General features: G+C 41.6%; 1 long non-coding RNA gene across 1 annotated transcript in view; it reads left to right on the plus strand.

Moving 5' to 3' along the window:
* Positions 1-4,395, plus strand: part of LOC138756284 (uncharacterized) — a 29,787-nt gene extending 25,392 nt beyond the window's left edge. The window contains exons 2-3 of the long non-coding RNA XR_011352947.1: positions 1,378-1,447; positions 4,209-4,395. This is a non-coding gene — a long non-coding RNA (uncharacterized lncRNA). The remainder of the gene's footprint in view (positions 1-1,377; positions 1,448-4,208) is intronic.
* Positions 4,396-23,382: the final 18,987 nt, after the last annotated feature.

Here is a 23,382-nt window from a genome sequence, read left to right on the forward strand (position 1 = left end):
AGTAAGGACCAAACAGGATTTGTTAAGAAAAAGGCAATCAGCAGACAATGTACCAGATTGCTTAGTATAATTTATTTGGCCCAGAAAAGAGGTGACTTAAGTGTTGCAGTTGCCTTGGATGCTGAAAATGTGTTTGATAGACTGGAGTGGGACATTTATTTAAACTATTAGAGAAATTTAGATTTGGTCAAAACTTTATGAACTGGATTCGTGCCTTATATAATGAACCTAAGGCCAGAGTTGTGACGAATAGCCAAATATCTTCAACATTCCCGCTATCCAGATCTAGCAGACAAGGATGTTCATTATCTCCGGCTCTTTTTGTAATGGCTATAGAACCTTTGGTGGAAATTATTTAACGGGATCCTGACATTAAGGGGTTCAGGGTTGACCAAGATTAGTCTGTTTGCCGACAATGTATTAATGTATATGATAGAACTAGGAACTTCTTTGCAAAAGTTGCATTTAAAATTGGAAGATTATGGGAAGGTTTCTGGGTATAAAATTAATTGGGATAAGAGATGAGATTATGCCATTAATTGATGGGGATGATACAAATTGCAAAGAAATACACAATTTTTATTGCAGAAGAATGGGATTAAGTATTTGGGGATCAAAATGAATAAAGACTTAAAAAAATGTATAAAATTAACTACCTCCCCTTGCTTAAAAAAGTTGAAGGAGATTTAAATAATTGGATAGCTCTTCCAATAACTTTAATTGGAAGAGTTAACTATATTAAAATGAATATATTCTTCTGTACAAAATACTTCTTTGAGACTCTTCCAATAACATTACCACAGAATTTTTTTTTCAATATTTGAATGTTAGTTAGGAAATTATTTTTTTTGGGGGGGAATAAGTTAGCCAGAGTCTCCAGAGAAAAATTAACTTGGAAATACTATATGGGGGGGGTTTCCAACTGCCAAATTTTAAACATTACTATTGGGCGGCCCAGATGAAATTTGTCACTTCCCTCTTTGACGAATGAGACAAGTCTTCATGGGTGGAAATTGAACTGCACAAAGTCAGAGAGAGAGAGAGGGGGGTGGGGAAGCAGAAGATCTTGTATATAAATAGGACAATAAATCTATTTCAGGTGGTAAGGAAGTGCCCTTAAAAAAACATATTTTAAATATGGTACAAATTGAAAAATTTAATTGGATAAAAAGGAAAAAATCTCCAAAAATGCCCTTGACACAAAATAGCTTAATTCCTTCAACAATGGATAATAAAATTCTACATACATGGTCCCGTAAAGGGGTCAGGTATGTGGAAGATTGTTATTTGTAAGGGCAACTAATGTAATTTGAACAGTTAAAAAATAAATATAATATTCTTGATAATACAATATTCTGCTACTTTCAATTTTTTTAGAGATGAATAAGGACCGACCATGATGTGACCAGAGGGCAGTGAAATGGAGATTCTGATTCAAAAGGGGAACGTAAGAAAGTTTACATCTTCAATGTATTCCTTACTTCTGTCGGGCACTTCTATGCTGGAGTTATAGAAATCAAAACAAAGATGGGAATCAGACTTGAATATTAGTATTGGTTACAAGAACTGGTCTGATTTATGTCAGGACTGCATGACAAATGCAATTAATGTAAGATGTAGACTGGTGCAATATATATTTTTTTGGATCAGCTATATCTTACCATGCAGAAATTACATAAATTAAATTCCAATGTATCGGATGTATATGTTAGATGTGGTGAAGAAATGGAAACCTTTTTACATTCCACCTGGTCATGCTCTGAAGCAATGGTTCTCAACTTTTATCTTTCCACTCAAATACCGCTTTAAGTCACCCCTATGCCATTGGTGCTCTGTGATAGTAAGGGATTGCTTAAGGTGATAAATGGGTGGAAAGAAAATGTTTGAAAACCACTGTTTTATTCGTCCCTAATTGACTCGTTATATGCTCAGTTTCATAACTCCAAAGGAAATGGGCCAATGACAATATTTTTCAAGCAAAATATTTCAGTAACAATTGGGTCTAGAGAAGTGGTTCTCAGCCTTCCCTTCCCATTCACAGATCACCTTCAGCAATCCCTTACTAATCACAATACACTGATGGCATAGGGATTATTCAAAGTGGTATGTGAATGGAAAGAAAAAGGTTGAGAACCATTGCTCTAAAGTGGTAACTTTTTGGGAAAATTTAAGCATTTTGTTAGATCAAATTATTGGGAACAATTACCACAAAGTCCAGAATTTTTTTCTCCTAGGAAATACTGTCAACATAAAATCCAAAATGAAACTGTCCAAGTATCAATTAGAATTTCTTAAAATTGCATTGGCAGTGGCCAGGATATGTATGGTGGTTACTTGGAAGTCTGTTTCACTCTGGATATAGCCCGTTTGAATGAGGAAATGCATAGTTGTGTTCCCTGGAGAAATTACTTACAATTTAAGGAAAAAGCATAATATGTTTTTGCAGGTATGACAACCATACTTGCACAATGCAGGGTTGAATATTTAGGGTTACTTATTCAGTTCCTGAGTTCTCCCTCCTGGTTCTTTTCCCTATTAGAGATCTAGCTGAGAAAAGGAATTAGACCTTATGAATTGGATACAGGATCCTCCTTTTCTCTTCTTTTTTTCTTATTTTTCTGGGTTTTTTTCTTATCGACATTTAAAAAATTTATTTTCTTTCTGGGTTTTGTTTGGGAGAAGAGGGGAGGGGGGGATGGGATTGTTTGGAGATATGGAAAATTTGTACCATTAATTTTTTAAATTCCTATTTATGTATTTAAGTAATGATTATTTTGGATGCATGTTGTCCACAAAATTAAAATAAAAGAGTTAAAATAAAGAACTGGGAAAAGAATGGAATGGTCATAGTCTGCAGCCAGACCATCAACTGGTACATGCAGCTCATTGCGTACCCCCTCCCCGCATATCTGATATGGTTAATCCGATTGTGCAATATTGGGTATTCTCCACAATCGACCTGAAGTTGGCTTATCACCAGCTCCCAATCTGCCCGGTGGATCGCCAGTATACTGCGTTTGAAGTGGATGGTCATTTCTACCACTTCCTCCGGGTCCCCTTCGACATCACCAACGGGGTCTCCATTTTCCAGTGAGAGATAGAGCACATGGTGGACTACTATAAACTGCAGGCTACCTTCCCAAACCTCGATAATGTGACCATCTGTGGCCACAACCATGATGCCAACCTTTGAAAATTCCTCTGGGCCATGAAGCTCCTGAACCTCAATGCTCGTTGGGTCCCCAACTATGCAGATAAAGCTCGCCCATTGGTCAAAACCACCTGTCAATACCCCTGTCAGCAGAGGCCTGTGCAGCTTTCAGCTATATCAAGGATGACATCACCAAGGCAGCGATGCATGTTATAGATAGGTCCGTCATTCCTCTGTTGAAAATGAGGCCTGGCCATTGTGAAGGCAATAGGCCACTGGAGGCACTACCTCACTGGCAAATGATTCACTCTCCTCACAGACCAGCGGGTGGTCGCCTTCATGTCCAATAATAAGCAGAGGGGCAAAAAAAAGATAAAATCCTCAGGTGAAGAATCGAACCTGTAGTGCGAATAAAAGTTCCCACAACTGGAGGGAGAACAAATGCTTTTATTAGCTTATAACTGAGGGTAGAGTCTCACATTTGGCTTCAGAAGGGTTCAGAATTTAGGCTGGAAACCGGGGTTATATGTGAGCAGATGGGGCTGGAGCCAGGAGGCAGAACCAGCCATCAGCACAAGCCCTATGGGATAGGACATCAGAGGGCTCATTGTTTGTCAGGCCAGTATAGGTTGTTGTAATTATAGGTAATGCAGTGAACTGGGCTTCACTGGTGGGCGTGAGGACACAGTTTCAATCTGAAATTTGGCACCATTAGGGCCCCCTCTGACTGCTATTGACCACCAACAGACACTCTCTTCCACTGCCATCTTGGGGTCCCTGAACCTGGTGCTGACCACACTCCACCGTGGCAACTGTTGTTTCCCATGATCCACCAGCACCACACTCCCTCCTCCCTTCATCTGTCCTTTCCCCCCCGGATAACTATAACTGCTGATGACAGACTGACCCTACAGGCTGCTCAGGGTGCCACGGCTGTGCCCTAACCATTACCATGTTGTTCGCTGCGGAAGAGGAGATCCCCTGATAAATTTGACCTGTAAAATGTGTATATTCGTAAATATTTGATTCATTTTCTTTTTTTTTCCACACCCTGTAGGACTCTTCTTAAAAAGGAGTGAATGTGGTACACCAATGTTATATTATGATTGACTACTGGACGCGTCTCCCGAGACCATCCCTACCCATAACCTCTTTGCATGCACCTCATTCACCCTGTCTCGATCAGTTGATGAGGTTGGTTGTTGTTCTAAATTATAGTCAATAAAAGCCTATCAGTTTCACAACCTCAGTCTTTTGTGGTAATTGATGGTGCATTGAAGGATTAAATGGGAAAGGGCAAAAGTGTAGATCATTCTACATACCATTACCACACCAATATATCTGTAAGTAGCCTCAAACACTGACAAACGGTGATTACCTCAAATTGGAGAAACAATACCTAATATTCAGTCTGGCCACTCTCCATTAACTTCTATTTCTGTTAAACTGCCTCACGCCCCCACCCCCACTTCACCACCCCCACCCCTCACATAGTCTTTTTTGCTTTCCCTCTGTTTCCTTTCCTACAGCTCCCCACCTCCTTCCTTTCCCTCCTATCAGAGATAGCCCCTCCCATATGAGTTCTCAGCTTTTTTTCCCTTTTATCTTTCCACCTGTACTTTCCCATGACCTCTTACCTGTTAGCCTGTGTTCCTCCCCCTGCCCCTTCCTCGCTCCTCTCCTCCTTCCCCTTCCTCCATTATTTGGCTGCCTGCCTGCTTTTGTTCATACCTTGATGAAGGCCTCAGGCCCAAAACAATGGTCACCTGCTACTTCCTATCTCCAGCACTTTTGTTATTTGCACTCCATTCCAGGATCTGCCAACTTACCTGTTGCTCCAAAAGTCCAGATAACTTAGTAGCCTCCAACCCAGTGGTGGGAACATTGAATTTTCACATTTTAGATGGCCCAAGGTCCTTTTGCATTCTTTCATCTCCAGGTTCTCTCTCCAGAAATTCACCTTTTCCATCATGCCACTCCTCCCCTTCCCTCTCCCACTTGCCATCGATCCCCATCTCACCTGGTTCCACCTATCACCCGCCAGCCATGGACTGTCAGACTCCACAATTAACCTCACAATACCAAAACAATGTTGCCTTTGTACCATCTGATTTCTCTTTGTAACTCTGCAATTCTGAATTGTGTCTTATTTATTGTACTCTCTATGCATTATTGAGATGGACTGCTCGCAAAACACACTATTATCGTGTCTTGGTACATTTGACCATAAACTTGAACTTCAAGTGTTGTCCACTCCCTTCCTCATCTCTGCAACTTAACATCCTTGCTTTCTTACTTTTTCAATTGGGGTGAAATGTTCTTGGCCCGAAATGTTAAATCTGTTTCTCTTCCATGGATGCTGCCTAACCAGTTGAATGTTTCCAGCATTTTCTGTTTATGCAGCCCAGAAGAACCTTGCTTTGACTTTCAATGGTTTTACTCCAACATTTCAGAGGTGTGAATCTTTTGGAAGAAAACCAAAGTCATCCAGGATCTAGGGATGAATGGGGAACTTGGGTGTTAGGGAGAGGATGGTGTAGAAAGAGATCAGCAGGGTAGAAAGTAGCAACAATGGATGGATAGAGAATGGTGGGGTCAGAGTGAGTTGGTGATACTCAAGAGGTGGTTCAATTGGAGTTGGATGCGAGGATGGCAGGTATGGCATTTGATAATGACATTACTGGTTGGTGCTGGTGTTACCAGTGGTGAGATGATTCCTGAGGGTTGAGTAGCAAGCAAGGATTATGATCATGAGTTAGGATGAGTAGGTGCTGGTTGGATATGGTTGTGGGTGGGGGGGGGGTTTAGTAAAAATAAGACCTTGCTGGTTGGACAAGGAGATGGGAGGGGGATTAGCAGAGGGCTGGATGAGGGCGTGGAGAATAATTTGGCTTAATTTATACTTAATTTATGATTGCACTAAGCCGTATTTATGGAATGCAGACCATTCTCACAGTGTTTGCTTGGGATTTGGACTCAATCCCACTCAGGGTACAGCCTACCCAGGTTGAGTCCAAATCCCAAGCAGACACTGAGAATGGTCTGCATTCCATAAATCCGGTTTAGTACAATCATTTATATATGCATACACACTGATGATTGATATATGGCCCTCAGGTCTCCTTGCATGAAGCCTTCTTTTGGAAAAGTTCTCACTTTACAGTGAACTCACTTGAATCAAGCATCCAGGACTGTCCTGGAAACTGTTCAGCTTTGTCTTTCTTTTAAAGTCACAAAACATGCAGAACAAAACTTCAGAGGCTTTGCAGGGTGTTCTGCAGGTGGTATGGTTTACATACCTGTCATAAAAATTGGGTCTTGACATCCAGACATGTTGCTTCTGTGAGACATCACAGCACCCAAGCAGGCTCCTTGCTGCCTTAATCAGTCAATGCACAGAAAATTCAGAAGAAATAATCATAAACTTCATTCAATGTTCAGCACGTGGTCCCTAGTGTTGAAGTATTTTGCTGTTTTATTTAAATTGGATTGCAAACCATCCAGTACAATGGTGCTGATTTCTGATTTGCACAAAATTGTTTTTGAAGCTTTTTGCTAATCTTTGCCTGATAACTCTTCAAAACAAATTCTTCATCGGCTGACAACCTCTCCTTCATGGAAGGAGCTTTTGACCAATGGAGACACTTGCAAAGTAAAAGCCACTTTCCACTGAAGAGATTCACAGCCCACTAAATCCAGGGATGATCTGCCCAAGGCTATCAGGCATGCCATGAGGCAACGAGTGCTATGGCATCATGAACACCCAATAGGATCTTTTAAGAGACTATGAGATAGGTCCATGAAACTGAGGAAAATGGAGGTTATGCAGTCGAGAAATTCTAGCCAGTTAGATTTGGTTATTAAATCAGCACAATTCAGTGGGCCAAGGGGCCTGTTCAGTGCTGTAATTTCTGCGTTCTATCCCAATGACTACAAAAGATAATGGGGTACAAGGCAAAACCGGGCAGTTGGCAACTGAGTAACACTCCCCAAAAAATTTAGTATGTTTTCTGCTTGCTTTGCATAGGGGGAAAGTGACACCCACCTCAACTTCTTGAGAGTTGGAACAGATCAATTGATGGGCTGTGGATGTCAGAGTGAATCTACAGAAAGTGACTGGCCGGGGCGTGGCAAGATGGCGTAGGGTGAAGACATGGGAGCCTATCTCTCCTCAGCTGGAAAGTTCAGAACCTGAATTTAAAAACTTAATATATGTTTGAAAATTTTATGAAAAGATTGATTAAGAGATTAAGAGAAAATTGATTAAGAGAAAACAAGTATAACATTAAAAAAAATTACATTTTAAGAAGTTGGAAGAGTTTAAAAAAATGGGCCTTACTGAAGGTTTGAAACATCAAACTCAAGTGGAGATGGAGCTGAAGAGTTAGTGACCCATATCGGCAAGGTTGGCTACACCGACGGCATCCTCTACACGTAGAGTGATGCAAGATGGCGCCGCCCCTGCCGTGTCATTGACGACATTAAGGGAGTCCTGCGATGTGCATGGATCAGCCACATTGGGCGCGTCGAGTAGCACAGCCGGAAGTGGGATGGTGGGAAGAGGTGACACATCTCTTGCAACTGAGTCCTTAATGCAGTACACGAGAGATGTGGCAGGGATGGCCTACCAGCGCTATGCGGTCGCTGCAGGGACACAGGCAGTGATGCGCATGCGCGAGACTCTTGAACGGGTGAGAGCTGCGGGGCTGCCGTTCAGCTCGGCGCTGAGTGAGGAACAGACCTGCAGCCAGCCTGAAGAAGTTCAGGAAGTTGAGATACAACAAGAAATGGAAGAAGAATTAGAACATTATTTGGAAGCAGAAGACAATCAATTATTGTTAGCTAAAGCTAAAGTGGAAGGTAATCCAACATCTTTGAAAGTACCTTCACCATATAAGTCTCCCAGCACTATGAGTCCTCTGCCCCCTTCTGATATAATGATAATGTTGGAAAGTATAACAAAACAAATGATAGTTTGATGGATTATGTTTCGACTAGTTTTCAAAATGTTGACCAGCAACTTTCTGGTATTAGACTTAAAATTACTGATATGTCTGGTGAAATTGGTTGAATGAAAGTAGATGTTAGTAAATGTTTGACAGCAGTGGATAAAGTCAAAAATAAAATTAAAAACATGGAGGAGAGAGTGGATCAAGTGGAAAGAGCGGTTGCCAGATGGCAGATTGAGAAGAAGAATTTTTTACAGAGGATGGATCCTTTAGAAAATCAAAGTCGGCGGAATGATATAAAAATAGTGGGGTTACCTACAAAGTTTTTTAAAGAATTGATTGTTGAAGTATTCGGTCCAGAATATTTTCCAGAGGGTTTGGAGATAGAGAGGGCTCATCATGCATTAAGAAAAAAAACATTGCCAGGGCAACCACCCAGAGCTGTTTTAGTGAGGTGTTTGAGGTATCAAGATCGTGAGATGATTTTACGTGCAGCGGTTTTACGGACACGTATGAATGGTTTTTCTTTGTGTGTAATTTGAAAAATTAAATTAAATTTAAAAAAAAAGAAAGTGACTGGCCCTGAAGCCAACCTCTGGTTATATCCTGAGAGCTGGAGCAGATCAACTGGTGGGTTTATTCACAGATATCTTCAATCTCTCCTTACAAAGGCTATAGTTCCCTCCTGCTTCAAGAAGGCCGCTATCATCCCAGTAACTGGTCTAAATGACTACTGAGCAATGGTTCTGACATCTGCCACCATGACGTGCTTTGAAAGGCTACTCTTGGCTCACATTAGCTCCAGCCTCCTAGCCAACTTCAGTTTGCCTATTGGCTAAACAGGTTCATGGCCGATGTCATCTCCTTGCCCTTGGCCCTCGAATACCTGGTCACCAGGGACAACTAAATCAGACTACTGTTTACTGACCACAACTCAGCTTTCAACACCATAGACTCCAGTAAACTCATTGCCAAATGAAGAGACTATGCCCTCAGCACTTCACTTTGCAATTGGAACTTTGGTCTCCTGTCTGACACACCACAATCAGTGAAGATAGGAAGTTGAAGTCTGCAGATGCTGGGGACAAGTGCATTACACAAAAGTGCAGGTCGCCTAATTATAGGAAGGATATAAACAGAGTGGAGAGAGTGCAGAGAAGGTTTACCAGAATATTACCTGGGTTTAAGCATCTAGAGTATAGGGAGAGATTGGACAGATTAGGTCTTTATTCTTTGGAGCGTAGAAGGTTGAGAGGGGATTTGATAGAAGTATTTAAGATTATGAAAGGGATAGACAGAGTGGATGTGGATAGACTATTTCCGTTAAGAGGAGGAAAGATTAAAACAAGAGGACATGAGTTAAGAATTAAGGGGCAGAGGTTTAGAGGTAACATGAGGGGGAACTTCTTTACTCAGAGAGTAGTAGCCGTGTGGAATGAGCTTCCGGGAGAAATAGTGGCGGCGGAGTCAATTGTATTATTTAAGAAAAGGTTGGACAGGTATATGGATGAGAAGAAGATGGAGGGTTATGGGCATTGTGCAGAGAGGTGGGACTAGAAAGGGGTGTTTGGTTCGGTGCGGACTAGAAGGGCCTAATGGCCTGTTTCCGTGCTGTAATTGTTATGTTATGTTATGTTAAACTCAGCAGGTTAGGCAGCATCTGTGTAAAGGGTAACCAATATTATGGGCTTGGGGCCTTGGCTAGATGTGTATCTTCAATTGTCCTCAACACGGGTGTCCCACGAGGATGTGTAGTCAGCCTCCAAAGATGGCCGACTTCTGCATCTATTTCTTGTGTTCTTATTGTGAGAAAAGCGTGAAGGCACAAGACCAGGATGACTTCTGCCAAGCAGGGCCAGGTATGCAAAATTATTTATTCTTATATCATAATTCCTATGTGGTTAAATACCATCAAGTGGTCCTGATAATCACACTGATAGACTCAACTGATGTTATTAGAGTGTAACAATTAAAACCTTGATGCCAAGTAGAAATCCAATAATTAGGAGAAGTTTTCTCACTGATTTTTTTTAAATATAAGATGATGTAACAGTGAACAGCAATTGATTCAGATAAGAATCTTGTTGATTGTCAGCTTGGTTCTGTTCTGAGAAACAGCAAATTGTGAGCTTAATCTTCCCTACAAAACTGATGTACACCTTTCTGGTGAAAAAGGACAGAAATGATTGATACTTCAGTTCGCTAAAGTAGATGAAGGTTTTATGAGTCAGTAAACAATTTCATGGGTCTCAAAAGCAAGGACTCTGAACACAGTCTTGCAGTAAATGATTTTGATTTTTTTTACACACAAGATGAAGATGAAAAAATGGTAATCAGAATAACGCACAAATGCACACAGCTTATGGATGATCGTGGGAAAGTTGCATTGGTAATAACACACATGCACAATTTATGGCAAGCATGGGCAAATCATATGGAATTAAATGCACATGCACAAACTGGGTGCATATAACAACCAAGGAAAACCAATACTGCTCTATGCTACTAGGGACACTAATGAAATGCTCCCACGCTCCTTTAACAGTGCACATCTTACCAAAAATTTCTCCAGTGTCGTTCCATGGTCCTAGTCCTGGAGTGAAGCAGGGTGGTCCAAAGATGGCAAAGAGGAAGAAATTAGCACATGTGGTGCCCTTTATAGGGCTGTTGGCATCCAGCCCAGGATATTCACAGTGAGCCAATGGCTCAGTTCCAGCAAAGTTGTTGATTACAATAGCCAGTGGCCAAAGGCCAAGTACAGGAGGGCTGGAGGGTTCAGCCAGGTAATTTACAGGGATCCGATGCCTCTGTGCCAGCATGGATAATTCAATTACAAAGGCCAATGGCCCAAGGCCAAGAACAAAAAAAAAATAAGTCAAGGGCAAGGTGTGTACTAAATGGGAAGTGTTGGGCCAAATCTTGATTAGCAGGTGGTGTGTCTTCCAATCAAGTAGTGGACAGTGCTGTCAACATCATGTGAAAGCCATGACCCTTCACAATACGGAAGGGCACCTTGGAAGAATTCTATTAAGTATTGGAATTTTTCTTTTGAAAACAATGGAAGAAAGAATTAGATTTATAGTTATACAGCATGGAAACTGGCTCTTTGGGCTAACACATCCATGATGACCCAAAGCTCTCATCTGAGATGGTCCCATTTGCCTATAACCTCTTATCTGTGCACCTGTCCAAATGTCTCTTCAACATCATAATTATACCCACTTCTTCCGCTTCCTCTGGCTGCTTGTCCCATATGTTCTCCACTCGCCTGGATGAGGGCAGTCCCAACATTTGTCAAGATCATTCCACCCACAGCATAAGCATATATCTCCTCCTCTAACAGCTCAGATTGGCAGTGAGGCGTATTATTAACAAAATGCTCTGGACACTTCTCTAGGCTACTTTGGCTGAACTTTTTGGACCTGCAAACTTTACCACTAAGAAAGATAAGGGGCAAAGGCACAACAGATCGCCACCACTTGCAGGTGCCCCTCAAGTTAAACTCCATCTTGACCTGGAAATATATTGTCATTCGGTCAATACCACTCTATCCAAATTTTGAAATACTCTTGCCTAAAAGCATTGTGGGAGCACCTATCAAAGGTTATAGTGGTTCAAGAAGGAGCTGACTTGGAGATTCTCAAATACAATTTGGAATGGGCAATTAGCAAGTGAGAGATCTTGACAGATTCAAGGATGGTTTCTTTCCTATTATTATCAGACTCTAAATGAACATTAAAATAGTTAAATTGTTCTGCCTTTGCTCTGTGCCAACTGGTTTCTCTCTGTACTTTTCTAAGGTCTTGCTTGTTGTACTATGTTTGAGGTATCCAACTGATTTGTTCGTAAAGCAATGACTAACACTGTGCCTTTGGTGCATGTGAAAATAAAGTTAAACTTCAATGCTAATCTTTTCAGTGATGAACATATTCCTGAAAATGGAATAAATGAAAAAAAAAAGATAATTTACTGATCTCTCTAACATTTGGTTGTGTTTGCTTGTCATATTGTAATTTAAGCAATTAACCATGTAAAGCATTTAACGATATTATGAGGCTTAAATCTAGAGGTCAAATTGGCCACCATCATTAAATACAGTTAAACAAAAAAGTCTGCAAATGCTGGTGTTGAGTGCAAAGCACAAATGTGCTGGAAAAACTCCACAGGTTCTATAGCAAGGAAAGGGTAACCAATGTTTTGCCTCAGCAGGATAAGAGTAGTAATTTGTTATGCTAGGCCAGTTCTTCAAGAGTTAAAGAATATGCATCTCATATAAATTAGTTTATTTTCTCTTTAAGATGGTTGAGGGCTGATCTAATCAAAAACGTTTGATAAAATACAATAGATGTTTAGAAACAATATTCACTTTCAAAATCTTGCTCAAATTAATATTTCAGGACTAATAGTGATAGGTTTTTAATTAAAGCATCAAGGGACATAAAATAAGTGTGAAAAGTAAACAACATGTGATTAAAAATTAAAATACTGCAGTCACTGTAAATACTGAGTAGGTCCAGAAAAATGTATAACCTTAAAAGTGAACTCTATCTCTCTCCAGACCTACTGCTCAACCAGTTGAATATTTTCAGCATTCACTGAAATTTAATTGCTGTGATTTAATTGCATGGTGGATTTCTAATCATTAATTGTAGGCTGGAGATCCAAAAATTTCAATGAAAATCTATAGAATTGATAATTATAATATCTGTACATTAATATAATTTCCCTTTCAGTTGTTTGTTGAGAATTTACTCATTTGCCTTTAATGTTCTCTATATTTTTCATCGAACTTGACTCTAGGTGGTTTGATTTTGGAGCCATTTGATCCAAACACAAGGAGATAGAAAAGTTCAGGCTAACTCCATTCTAATTTCTTTCCCGAAGGGTAAGCAGTTGGCTTCTATTTACATCTAGTTCTCACAAAAGACCAAATTCAAGAAGATACTCTTGATATTTTAAATGTTTTCCTAGCTCCAGTAAATCTAACATTTTAGTACTAGGAAAGTATAAAGGATACAAGAACTAGAAGAAAACAGGAGAAGCAGAGGCCCAGCTGGTCCCTCAAGACTATCCAACCATTCAATACAACCACTTCCAAGCCAATTCTCCACTGCCCTCAATTCTCTGATCTTTCAAAAAATTAACTACACTCAACAATCTAGCCCCTGCAACCCACCAGAGAAGAGAATCCCAGAATATATATATGGTACATAATTCAAGGTTGAGGACTCGGAATCCAGAAGCAGAACTAACTACTTAAACCTGAATTCAAATAAGTCCATAGCTCCTGTGGAATTTAAGTTTATTTAACAATTTGGAATTTAAAAAAAAAATCCAGTTGGGAATGATTATCATAAAACTCCTGGATTGTTGCAAGAGCCCATCTGGTCCACTGATGTTCTTAATTTGAGGAAATATGCCATCCCTATTTTGTTGGCCACACTTGTAATGTTGTGTTCAGTTCTGGTCACATAATTACAGCAAGGAGGTGGAAGTTTTGGAGAGGGTGCAGAAGAGATTTACCAAAATGTTGCCCGGATTGAAGAGTGTGTCTTTAGAGGCAAGGTTAACAGAGCTGGGAGTTTTCTCTTTGGAGCGAAGAAAGCTCTGTATCTCCCAATGAATGGGACCCCTGCTTAGCTGCAGTTGAGGTGAGGAGAACCCACACAAAGCAACGGGTCCAGACAACATACCTGGTCATGCACTGAAGGACTGTGGAGCCCAATTGATGGAGGCCTTCATGGACATCTTCAATGCTTTACTGTAGCAGTTCATCATTCCTGTTGGGTTCAAAACAGCCACCACCAAGAAGGTGACAATAACAGACTGATGACCGACTTCCACCATTATGAAATGCTTTGAGCATCTGGTGATAGAATGCATCAAAGCACGCCTCCCAGAGACACTGGTCCCATTTCAATTCACCTATAGAAGAAACCATTCCACAAACGATGGTATAGTCTTGTCCCTTCACTCTATCTGACCCACCTGAAGAACAATGCCTCATACACCAGTATGCTTTTCATTTACTTCAGCTCAGCATTTAATACAATCATTCCCCAGAGGCTGGTGGAGAAGTTGTCCTCACTGGGACACAACATCCCTCTCTGTAACTGGATTCTGGACTTCTTAATGGAAAGACCATAGTCTGTCCAGGTCAGTAGCAGAATGTCGAGTACTGTCACACTGAGCACTGGCACAGTGCACAGCATGTTCCTGTTCACAATACTGACCAACAACTGCATCAATAGATCTAGCTATAACAATGTTATTAAGTTTAAAGATGACACAACATTAGTTGGCCTCATCAACAACAATGATGAGTTGCACTCTTTCTTTCTTTGGCTTGGCTTCGCGGATGAAGATTTATGGAGGGGTAATGTCCACGTCAGCTGCAGGCTCGTTTGTGACTGACAAGTCCGATGCGGGGCAGGCGGACACGGTTGCAGCGGTTGCAAGGGAAAATTGGTTGGTTGGGGTTGGGTGTTGGGTTTTTCCTCCTTTGTCTTTTGTCAGTGAGGTGGGCTCTGCGGTCTTCTCAAAGGAGGTTGCTGCCCGCCGAACTGTGAGGCGCCAAGATGCACGGTTTGAGGCGATATCAGCCCACTGGCGATGGTCAATGTGGCAGGCACCAAGAGATTTCTTTAGGCAGTCCTTGTACCTCTTCTTTGGTGCACCTCTGTCACGGTGGCCAGTGGAGAGCTCACCATATAACACGATCTTGGGAAGGCAATAGTCCTCAATCCTAGAGACGTGACCTATCCAGCGCAGTTGGATCTTCAGCAGCGTGGATTTGATGCTGTCGGCCTCTGCCATCGCGAGTACTTCGATGTTGGTGATGAAGTCGCTCCAATGAATGTTGAGGATGGAGCGGAGACAACGCTGGTGGAAGCGTTCTAGGAGCCGTAGGTGATGCCGGTAGAGGACCCATGATTCGGAGCCGAACAGGAGTGTGGGTATGACAACGGCTCTGTATACGCTAATCTTTGTGAGGTTTTTCAGTTGGTTGTTTTTCCAGAATCTTTTGTGTAGTCTTCCAAAGGCACTATTTGCCTTGGCGAGTCTGTTGTCTATCTCGTTGTCGATCCTTGCATGCGATGAAATGGTACAGCCGAGATAGGTAAACTGGTTGCACTACAGAGGTGAAAAGTCATGTGAAATGGTGCAAGACTAACAACCTGTGTCTCAATGTGGACAAGACAAAGGAGATAATCATGGACTTTAGGAGGACTAGGAACTACACTCTCCACTGCACAACTCTGTAGTGGAGAGCACCAAATTTCTTGAATTCACTTCACTAGTCATTGATCATGAACACACAGCATCTCTGCACTTGTCAGGAAGGCACAACAATGACTACACTTCCTGAGAACATTGAAGCAGGCAAGGCTACCAGTCACCATTATGTCAACCTTTTAGAGGAGCTCTGTCAAGAACATCCTGGCCAGCTGCATCAGAGTGTGGTATGGTTGCTAAGGAGAAATGGATCGGAGGTCACTGCATAGGACCATAAGTGAGACAGAGAGGATCAATGAAGTCTCCCTCCCCTCCAGTGATGTGATCTAGCGGAATCATTGTCTAAAGAGGGTGCTCAAAATCATTGAGGACCCCTTCCACCCTGCACACAGCATGTTTCAGCTTCTCCCATCGAGGAAGAGATCCAGGAGGATCAGAACCAGCACCACCAGGCTTCTTCCCACAGACAGTGAAAGTACTGAATGACCAAAGGAACTGCTCACACTAACCACCTGAGACCGTTATATATTTTCATGGAACAATATTTACTTATTTATTTGTATAGATGAAATACTTGTCCTGCATATGTTTTGTTTGTCTCTTTGTGTGTTGTGTCCAGTTATATGCCTGTGTTTTTGCATGAAGGTCTGGAGAATGCTGTTTCATTGGGTTGTAAATGTATAACCAGATGACAATAAAGTGACTTGACAAGATTACAGGAGGTATGGATAGGGTGGACAGCCAACACCATTTTCCCAGGGCGAAAGTAGCAAATGCCAGAGGACATTTCTGTACAAGGTGATGGGAGGAAAGTTTAGAGGAGATGTCAGGGGTGAGTTTTTTTTACACACAAAGTAGTGGGTGTCTGATGTTGTGGTGGAGGCTGGTATGATATGGACATTGAAAAGACTCTTAGATATGCAAGAAAAATAGAGGATTTATGGGTGTGAGGTAGGGAAAGTTTAGATTCTTGTATATTTATTTAGGTTGGCACCAACTCATGGGCCAAAGGTTTCTGTAATGTTCTGTGCTCTAAATGTGACTTAACAATTTCTGGGTGACCAGAACTGAACACAATGCTCAAAGTGTGGTGTCACCAAAGTCTTGTGCAGTTGTAACATGACCTTCCTGCTCTTCCAACCGGATGACATCAATAGCAACCTCTATTTTCCAATAACTCCCTCCCCCCCTTTTCCCACTCGTTTTCCCTTATCTACCTGACTCATTTCCTTCACCTCCCTACAGCTTCCATGCTCCAGCTCCCCACCCTTTCCCTACTTTTATCAGAGCATCCTTCTCAGCCCTCCTCCCCATTTCCCTATCACCTCTCAGCTTCTTCCTTCCCTCTCACCTGTTTTCACCTATCACCAACAAGCTTGTGCACCCCCTCAGCCCCTCTTTCTCGTGATGTAAGGCTGAGGCTCAAAACAATGACTGCCTATTGTTTTCCATAGATGCTGCCTGACCTGAGTTCCTCAGGCATTTTTATGTATTGTTCCTGCGATCACTGCTTTGACTGCTGAAGGCAAGCATTTCAAATGCTTTTTATTTCATCCTGGGTACCTTTGTCACCATTTTCATGGATCATGTACCCATGTCTCTTGACATTCTATTCTACAACACTTTCCCAGGGCTCAGTGAAAATTATTTAACTCTGAGCCAAGTCGTTATTAATTCCATGGCTTTCATACAGACTAAGAAAATGATTGAGCATGGCACTGAGAACTGGTCCACTAATCCGTTAATACTCAGACACGAGAGACCTATTGAATGCAGCCAAGGAATTTGCATGGCCAATCTCTATCCATTCGTATCAAATGTAGTCCTCTGATTTTTGGCATCTTGCTGTGCTCCAATTGACAGCTTAATTCCCCTGCACAACCATTGTTGCAATTGGAGAGAATTTCCCAGGCTGCAACACATTTTGCAACTTCCTGAGGACAGATAATGCTTTTTGTAAATGTAAGCAATTTCTTACTAACAAAATAAATTGTTCCGACGACTTTTTAACATAAACTATTAACCTACAAACTGGAAATGCCAGAAACATTCAGCAGTTCAGGTTGTGGCAGGAGAAGCAGTTAAAAGCTCAGGCCCGGGACTCTTTGTCTGAACTGCCAGTATAAACAGAGAAACTTTGGAAGAACTCATCAGGTCTCTCAGCATCCATTGGAGGTAATGATATATAACTGATATTTTGGGTCTGAGCCCTTCTTGAAGATATAGGCAGGTTCCTAACTTATAGGAAAGGGCAGGGAGAGCAGTACAGGCAGACAGACAAAAGATGTTAATTGGATATGGAGAGGAGGCTGAAGAAACAAAATGATAGAATTGATGGGGGGGGGGGTGGTGTTTGGCTCTGTAAATGCAGAGCTGATGTAAAGGAAACAGAGGGAAAAGTGAGGGGAGAGAGAGATAGAGCTAGAGGAAAAGGCATGGGGGAAGATGGTGGGGGAGGGGAGGTGATTTGGGGCTAACCGTAGAAGTTGATGTTAATGCCACCCAGACAGAATAGAACATAAAACACTAAAGCACAGTGCAGGCCCTTTGGCCCTCCTTTGTCTTCCTATCAAAAAGAAACAAAACCTTTCCTCCCTCATAACCCTCCATTTTTCTTTCATCCATGTGCCTGTCTAAGAATCTCTTAAATGCCCCTAATGTTTCAGCCACCAACACCTCCCCGGGTAGGCATTACAGCCACCACAACTCTGCGTATTAAAAAAAAACTTACCCCAGATGTCTCCCCTAAACTTTCCTCCATCACTTTGTACAGATGTCCTCTGGTGTTTCCCATTCCCACCCTTATAAAAGGGCGTTGGCTGTCTACCTTATCTATGTAGACCTCTATTAGGTCACCTTGCAACCTTTTTCACTCTGCTAACCTTGCATCATAAGACTTAGTTTTGAATCCAGGCAAAATTCTGGTAAATCTGCACCATGTCTAGAGCTTTCACATCCTTCCTTTAATGAGGTGACCAGAACTGAACACAATATTCCAAGTGGGTCTCACCAATGATTTGTAAAGTTGCAAGATGACTGCTCATCGCTTGAAATGATTCCCCTGAATTATGAAGCCCAGCATCCCACCAGCCTTCTTAACTATCTTATTAACCTATATGGCAACTTTGAGAGATGTATTTGTTATTCCACTGTTAAGCATCCGACCATTAGCCCTGTGCTCAACCTTCAGGTTTGACCTTCCAAAATGCAACACCTCACACTTAGCCAGATTGAACCCCTTCTGCCACTTTTCAGCCCAACTCTGCATTCTGTCAACATTCGCTTGTAACACACAACAAATCTCAACACTAATACTCCTCTAACCTTCGTATTATCCACAAACCCACTTACCCATCGTCCCACTTCTACATCTAGGTCATTTGTAAAAATCACCAAGAGCAGGGGTCCCTGAACAGATCCTTGCAGTTCTCCACTAATCACTGACCTCCAGGCAGAATGCTTCCCGTCCACTATTACTCTCTGCTTTCTACAGGAAAGCCAATTTTGAATCCAGACAGCCAAGTTTCCATGGATCCCATGCCTCAAGTCTTTCTGAACGAAGGTTTCATGAGGGACCTTATCAATGCCTTACAAAAATCCACATACATCATAGTTACTGCCTTATCTCATAATTTACTTTTGAAACCTCTTTAAAGAACTCAATTAGGCTCATGATGCATGACCTTCTCCTCACAAAGCCATAATGACTATCTCTGAGATGACTATACTTCTCCAAATACTCATAGATCCTGTCCTTAAGAATCCTCTGCAATAGTTTTCACAACACTGATCTAAGACTCACCAGTCTATAATACCCCGGATTCTCCCTATTATATTTTTGAAACATGGGGACCACATTTGGATAGGCAGTTGTTGTTGACTGGACTTTATAATTTTATAAGTGTATGACATACACAAAAGTGCTGAAAAAATTCTACAGGTCACGTAGCATCCACAGGGAGAAGGGGTCATCAATGTGTTGGCCTAAACCCTTTCTCAGGAAATGAATTGTATATTTGTGTAACATAGAAACAGGCCTGTCAGCCCACCTTTCCACCCAGGGGTTTCTGGTTCAACATGCACAGGGTAATAATGGCATCAAGTATTTGCATATTATGGTTCTTGCACCCATTTTGGAGTCTGATCCGATTTCTATCCCATTATTCAGGAACTTGAAAATTCAAATATGAAAACTTACGTGGAGGTGATTTGCATAATTATGAATTTAACTAGTTAATAATTTGTCCATGCTGTAACTACTTCACTCCTGGCATTAAGGGTCAGGAAAAGCCTTCTTTATCTCAGGATCAATTTTTTTTTCAGTGCTGGGTTTGGATGGAGAATGAAGTTTGGTGGATGGTGGAGTGGGAGGTTTAGGGGGAGCTATTTGAGTTGGGTGATTTAAAGTCTTGGGATATGTGGGTTAGATGGTGAGGAAAGCAATAGAGGAAGATGGTGAATCTGCCACTTGCTCCAGTGTAATTAACTCAGAGCTTACTATTAATTCCTTCTGTGAATTGCAGAAGCCCTAACACATTCAGGGTTTCAGTTTGCCAATTTGACAGTAAGATATCTTTTTGGATCATCTATTTCCCTGTTTGCTTTGAGATAGGGAGGTAATTTCTTCTGCTTAGGTGTTTATCTATTGCAAAATCTTCCAGCTGCTAAGGGATTTGATTCTAGTGAATCTGTCCAAAGTATGTACAGTAAGTTTCAGATTTATTGTCAGAGTTTACACATGACATCACATACAACCTTAAGATTCTTTTTCTGCAGACGAGGCAGAATTACCACTTATTTATAGAGCCAAAAAAAACTACACAACATACACATGTAAATGAATAAATGTAAACAAACTGCAATACAGAGAGAAAAAAAATCAATAGAGTCCAAACTTAAGAGTCTTTAAATGAGTCTCTGATTGAGTTTGTTGTTGAGGAGTCTGTTGGTAGAGGGGCAGCAGCTGTTCCTGAACCTGGTGGTTTCAGTCTTGTGACACCTGAACCTCCCTCCAGATGGTAGCAGTAAGAAAAGAGTGTATGCTGGGTGGTGTGGATCATTGATGATTGCTGCTGCTCTCTGACGGCAGTGTACCCTGTATGTATTCTCTATGGTGGGGAGGGTGTTGCCTGTGATGTTCTGGGCTGTGTCCTCTATCTTCCGCAGGGCTTTATGGTCGGAGGTATTGGTGGCCCCATACCAGATTGTGATGCAGCCAGTCAGCACACCTTCTACCACACATCTGTAGAAATTTTCCAGGTTTTCCAGTGTCATACCAAACCTGCACAAACTCCGCAAAGTAAAGGGCAGATTGTATTTTTTGGCCAGAATACTTTTTGTATGGAAGGGAGATTAAGGTCGAAAGGCAGATAGGTTGAGTTGAGTCCATTCCAGATCAGCCATGACTTTATTGTTTAGCAGTGTAAGCTCAATGGGCCAAATGGGTCAATTTCTTATCTTCTTATGCTAAAAACCAAGAACAAGCCAATGCCAATCCCATTTTCCAACTTGCATCCCATTTGCTTCACCTTGTTCATATATCATCTAAATTGGGGATAATTTACTGTTGTGAATGACCCATCATGTCTTTGGTGAGAGGAAACCAGAATAGTGTTAGGTAAAAACATCATGAGCTGGGAATGTAGAGGGAGTCACCCAGTGCTGGGCCGTAACAAGATGCAGTTGTGACCTTGTACTCTCAAGATAAGAGTGGGGATGACAAATTGATGTGCAGGAGGCTAGCAGAGAGGGACAGCAACAGTTTATTCATTGGACCATGTCATGGTATGATCATTTACTAAGTACGTATCCTAAGGTATATAAAAAACACCACTTGCTGATAACGGCAGAATGCGCCTTCTCCAACTAACACTGTTAGTTGCAAGTGTTACAATCCGGCAATAAAGAACAAAGAACCTTGATTTCGACTCAGTCTGGTGTTTGACTCACTCATTCATGAACAAAGCAGACCTAACAATAGCTAGGTCAATGATTGAAAGGAAGTGAAAGCTGTAAGGAAGCAGTGCTGCCCAGTATACTATTTGCTGCTGCTTTGTACTGGGATGGGTGCGGCATACTGGTGTGTCATGTCTGGACACCACAGCCTACATGACAGATGGAGATAAACAGTTGGTGGAGGGACATCAGAGTTTCCATTTGTACAGGACAGAAAAATATTCAATGACATGGATGCCTATGAGGTGGGGAGGTCTGCTAACACATCTTGTAAACTCTGATGCAGCCAATCAGATTATTGTAGTGGTTAGTGCAACACTATTACAGTACCAACAGCCCAGACTCAAATCCTACGTTGTCTGTAAGGTGTTTATACATTCTCTCCATGCCTGAGTGGGTTTCTTCCGGGTGCTCTGCCTGGTTTCTTCCCACATTCCAAAGTCATACGGGGTTCGAAGCTTAATTGAACACATGGGTATAATTGGGCAGCATGGGGTCATTGGCTGGAAGGACCTGTTAACATGCTGTATCTCCAAATTCAATTAAAATTATACTTCCTGTTTTTGTGGGATCAATCCTCCACTGTAGTAGATAATTTATTAACCAGTAAAAATAGACTTGTCAGTCCTTTGACAGCAGCTTAACCATTCATAGAAATATTTGGTACCGATTAGGCCATTCAACCCTTTGCGCTTGTACTAACTGAGAAAGGGCTATCCAGTCTATTCCCACATCCTGGTTGGAAAGGAAGCCTTCTTGGCAGCATTTTGTCCTAATACTAGTTAATTACAATTATACCACTCACATCAAGGCTGCAAATATAAGAGGCTACCTGTTCTTTGCAGTAACTCTTCCTCACTCTCCAAAGTCCTTCCACTAACTACAAGGCATGACTTAGGAGTGCAATGGAATACTCATTACTTACTGGTTGAGTGCAGCTTTAGTGAATTGAATTGATTACTGTCAAGGACAGTTTCTTACCTTCCTTTATCAAACTCCTGAATGAAACCCAAAGTAATAAAATTATGTTGATTTTGCTCCATACCAAGTGTTTTCTCTCTGTAACCTCACTTTTGAACTGCATCTTACTTGTTGCACCATGCCTGAGATGTTTACTGATCTGCTCACAAAACAACCTCCATCACTGCATCTTAGTACATGTAACAATAAACTTGAACAATATTAAGATGCAGTGAAAAGTTTTGTTTTGGATGTTATCCAGGCAAGTCAGCCCATATTTCAGTACAGCAAGAAGCACAATAACAAAACAAATCAAGGGATATAATGCTACAGAAATGAAAAATGTGGGATATAGTGTTAATAGGATAAAGTGCCAGTTGTAGAGAAAAGTACTATTAAACTGTTCATGGGCATCATCATTTAACAGTGAGAGGTCATTGAAGTGTCTGATAACAGCAGGAAAGAAACCATCCTTAAACCTGGAGGTCTCTGTTTTCAAGTATCTTCTACCTGATGAAAGGTGGAGAGGAGGGAGTGTGGCTGGGGTGGGTTGGGGTGGGTATATTGGCAGCTTTTCTGAGGCACAGGAGGTATAAATTGAGTCAATGGAGAGGAGGTGGTTTGTGTGAAGGCTTGAACTGCGTTCACAAATTTTTGCCTCAACAATTGTCAAGAACATAACATAACATAACAATTACAGCACGGAAACAGGCCATTAGGCCCTTCTAGTCCACACGGAACCAAACACCCCTTTCTAGTCCCACCTCCCTGCACAATGACAATAACCCTCCATCTTCTTCTCATCCATAGACCTGTCCAACCTTTTCTTAAATAATACAATTGACTCCGCCGCCACTATTTCTCCCGGAAGCTCATTCCACACGGCTACCACTCTCTGAGTAAAGAAGTTCCCCCTCATGTTACCTCTAAACCTCTGCCCCTTAATTCTTAACTCATGTCCTCTTGTTTTAATCGTTCCTCCTCTTATCGGAAATCGTCTATCCACATCCACTCTGTCTATCCCTTTCATAATCTTAAATACTTCTATCAAATCCCCTCTCAACCTTCTACGCTCCAAAGAATAAAGACCTAATCTGTCCAATCTCTCCCTATACTCTAGATGCTTAAACC

The sequence above is a fragment of the Narcine bancroftii genome, chromosome 3 (genome assembly GCF_036971445.1).
Source record: "Narcine bancroftii isolate sNarBan1 chromosome 3, sNarBan1.hap1, whole genome shotgun sequence".
Taxonomy (NCBI): domain Eukaryota; kingdom Metazoa; phylum Chordata; class Chondrichthyes; order Torpediniformes; family Narcinidae; genus Narcine; species Narcine bancroftii.